Genomic DNA, 4,562 nt, shown 5'->3' on the forward strand with positions numbered 1-4,562 from the left:
AGTGCATAAGAACACGTACCTCTTCCTCAAAGAGGAAGATCAACGTTTCTTCTTTTTCATAAAATAAACAACTTTGGTTAATTCAATTTTTTATTCCTTATATATCGTGCACAATACAAAAGTCTGCCCCTCGCTTTATACTTTGAACTTACCTGCTTACAAAATGTCAGGTACCACATGTGGATAAACACTCTTCGAATGTAATATATATAAAAAATTGTTAAATGGTTACCTGTTGAAAAGAATGTGAAATGGTTGTTTCTGTGTCACTTTTTACAAGTAATTTCCTGCAAATACACATGATAATAATGTAACGGCACATGCGCATATCAATACAATATAGCCTATACGAAGTTAGCCCCCCACTTTTCGAATTCACTTATTTTGCGAATTGTGCTGAATTGTGGTAGGTTTAAAAACGACACTGAGAGTTGTACTGACTTGTGCTAGGCTAGCACAACTCAGATATGCAATATCAATCACATCGAAGCGTTAGAAACCCAAATTTTGAACGAAAAATGCTTACGCAAGCGGTCGCGCTCAAGAGTAAAGTACCCTTAATATCGTTGTGCCAGCAAATCTAACGTTTGTACTGACTTGTGCTAGGCTAGCACAACTCAGATATGCAATATCAATCACATCGAAGCGTTAGAAACCCGAATTTTGAACGAAAAATGCTTACGTGAGCGGTCGCGCTCAAGAGTAAAGTACCCTTATGCCTAAATTCTAAGCAGAATCGTAAGACTCGTAACATATTCCTGTAAGACTTGTAAACATTTTTAAGTGCTTATACCATTATACAATATTTTTACAGACAACTTCTTACTAGCCATAAAATTTACAAAAAATCATAGATATTTATGAATAATCGTACATCTTACAATATATACGCTTAAAATTAGAGAATATTAATCATAAGTTTTTACAAGTTTTACGAGAACACGTTACGATTCTTACGATTCTGCTTAAAATTGACCCATTAATATCGTTATGTCAACGAATCTAACGTTTGTGATAACTTATGCTAGGCTAGCACAACTCAGATATGCAATTTGGTGGTATTTAACTAACGGATACCAATGTTAGCGTTATTTTTATTCATAATTATAAAAATTGGAAAAATTGCAAAGTGGGGGGCTGGCCTAAATTACGGTTTTTTTGAATTTTTAACGTTTTTTTCGTAGTTTGTCATTAATATTCAAGCACAATGTAGCATACACCTAGCACAATATAATATAGAATAAAAATCAAGGAAAAGATTCAGTACCAATTTCGCGACGCGAAACAGGTCGGCATTCATAGTCGATTCTTACATTTAAGACTGTTTTAATTCAATCTTAACATGTCGTAAGTCAATCCGAGGACTGTATTAGCATCTTAAGACATTATTTAAAACAGTTTTAAAGTAAAAACGGACTATGAATACCGTCCCATGTTTCGCGTTTCATAGTTGGTAAGCCTGGGTAATAGAGCGACAGCGCAGGCTAAAAGTAGGCGTGGTCAAGCCAAACTGCGCACACCATGTAATACTTCCACCATGGTAATGGTCGTAATTATTACTTATTTCTTAAATCACGCTGCCAGTAAAAGCGTTCACTCACTATATCAGTTATTACGAAGAATATTACCGAAGCCTCAGTGGTCGAGTTAGTTAACACACTCTTCCCGGATAATCGAGAGGTCCCAGGTTCGAATCCTGGCTGAGGTAATGTTCGAATGTTTCGGCACACAGTCACAAAAGGGGGATTATTTTCATACGTAGGATTGTCCGAAAATTTTTCGACGCCTTATTGTATTCAATTTATTAACATGTCAGTGATTGTGGTAAATGTCGGAATGTTTCGGCGCACAGCCACATCTGAGATAATTAAATTTAGAAATTAAGATCTTGTATTGTGTTTATAACATCTAACTTGACCGAATAATGGAGTTCTTGATGTTTATATGCTTAGCATTTACACGGTCGTAATTATTACTTATTTCTTAACGTAAAATCTTAACTTAAAACATAAAACGAGTATTACAAAGACTGGGAGTACTCAGACAGTTGTTGTACAGCATCAAGTACATTCTGATCACACGTTTAATTGAGACGAAGTAGAGATTCTTGACACCAAGACTGAATCCGAGATATTTACAAAAACCGTTAAAAAATTAGTTTTGTTTGAAAATAAGAGGAAACATTAATCCGAAATGATATTTATCAAAAAACAGACTTGCGATATAAATAAGCAGAAAGATACAGAGAAATTACCAGAAACATATGTATCGTTAATTTGAACATGAAGCGCTTTGTCTTCCTAGAACTTTCGAGAACTAAGAAATAAATATATGTAAGAGAATTCAGTAACCTTAAATTTTCATAAGAGGTATGTAAAGGTAGCCGAATCCAAGATATTTATGAAAAAAGTGCGAAAAATTATTTCTTTCTCAAAATTACTCTTTCACTTTTTAGATTTTTTTCCCCAAAAATACAACATTCTTAAAAAAATTCTATCACGAAAAACATTGATCGTACTGAAAAAAAAACGAAATTGTAATTTTGGCAGCTTATTTCTTATAATGACCTTTATTTCGATAAAATCAATATTATCGAGAAATATTTTTGAAGAATCGCATTTTTGATCAGTTTTTTTGAAGCTGGAAAGTTTTCCAAGTAGACTTAGCGGTCAAGACTTTTAGTATATGTTGTATAATACGCCATTTTGAACAACTTACCGCAAATAAATCTTTTATAGCAATTTTGTCTCCAAATAATTTAATTTTCCTGGACTATTTAAGGGTATGCTTATCAAAATATGATTTATATTCGAATTGATTGAACGGAATAAAAAATCCTTTTACAGGATTAAAGTAGAAGCGTAATTAGGAGGTGTGATTTTAGTGTAAAGTCCACAGCAGCATCAATTTCAACAAAGAGATTTTTATACGACTAATGTCCATAATTTGGTCACTCCAGCATCTCCTTAAAGATCTTGCAACATACATGTTATGTGGGTGAATGTCAATATTAATTAATACTGTATGCTATAGCAACAGAAAAATTATATGAACGTAAATACAGTTGGGGCCCATATTCAGAAAGCGCTTACAACGATGTTAGCGCGTTAACATACTATATTTTACATTACGCATATTATCGAATTACAGAGATAAAAGCGCGTTTTGAATACGAACCAGGGTATCCAATAATGACCGCATAATCTCTCGTGGGCAGGTAGAACGAATTAATTGTGAATCGAAAAGTCCTTTACCATATTGCAATTTTTGCAATTTTTTTTTAAGTTAGCCAATGAGCAGAGTGTTTAAAATCAGGGCATAAAACTTTAAGATATTTTTAAAAGTTTTTTTGAGAAATACCTGCAAGATATTTCATAAAGAACTCTGAAAAATATCATAAAGTTGTGTTACGCATCGATTTTATCCGCTTATTTGGCAATTTTTAGGAATTAATATCTCGGTTAACTATTGCGAAAATGATAAGAGAAATTCGACTCAGTTTAGTTCGTACCTGCCCACAAGATTATGCGGATATTACCAGACATCTTGCATGCATACAATTATATACGAGTATTGCACTAGTTTACAGTAAAATATATTACTTAATTCGCATCGGGTGTTATATTTTTGAATGTTGAAAACGATGCCAAAAAATTTCAGCGTTATAGTTTTCCAACATAATTAAGTTTTAATGTTTAAAAAATGACTTTGTTCTACGACATTTTACATTCTTTTATAAAGAAAGTTAACGTTATCTCGAAATGCTGATTTCAAGTTTTTGTTATATGAATGTATTGTTCACGTCCTATAAAATGCATCTTTTTAAATACATTTTGTAGAAGATGAATACATTTATGGCTTTTGATTACAATTTCAAGATAAAGTTAATCTTTTTTAACAAAAACATTTTAAATATCACAAAAGAGTCATTTTTGCATATTAAACCTCAATTATTTCGATAACCTGACGTGCCAGTGAAATTTAACTCACGGCATCGTTTTCAGCATCCAAAAATCTATAAAAAACCGCCTTATTCGATTAAAAAAACATTTTTTGTAAATTAATATTATATTTGTGGATTTAGCACCAAATCCATGTATCGACACTACGATTTTATCGACAGTGTCGATAATGTGATACGTAGTTCACATCATTTTATAAAAATGATATTGGTGCCGCTAGCGTACGGTGACTTTCGCCTATCACGCGAAAAAGGCCGCCATGGCCTCTCTCAGGTTTCTCTCTGCCCCTGCACACACTGAACGTGGAAACGGAAACGAAAACGCTTGCCGCATGGCAAGACGCGACGCGTAACGCGCTCAGTGGAAACGTACCCTTAGGGGAAGTCGAATGCTGGATTCACACTGCATCCAATTTGCATCGTACGACGCTCTGCAACCAATCGGAAAACAGGATTTCGATGGATTTTGCTTTGTATCATCGGAATCCTGTTTTCTGATTGGTTGCGGAGCGTCGTACGACCAAATCGGATGCAGTGTGAGGCGTCGTCTACAATACACGGAGTAAGAAGTAAGAGTAAGAAATTAACCAATCACAGTCGA

The sequence above is a fragment of the Trachymyrmex cornetzi genome, unplaced genomic scaffold (genome assembly GCF_001594075.2).
Source record: "Trachymyrmex cornetzi isolate Tcor2-1 unplaced genomic scaffold, Tcor1.1 scaffold273, whole genome shotgun sequence".
Classification (NCBI taxonomy): domain Eukaryota; kingdom Metazoa; phylum Arthropoda; class Insecta; order Hymenoptera; family Formicidae; genus Trachymyrmex; species Trachymyrmex cornetzi.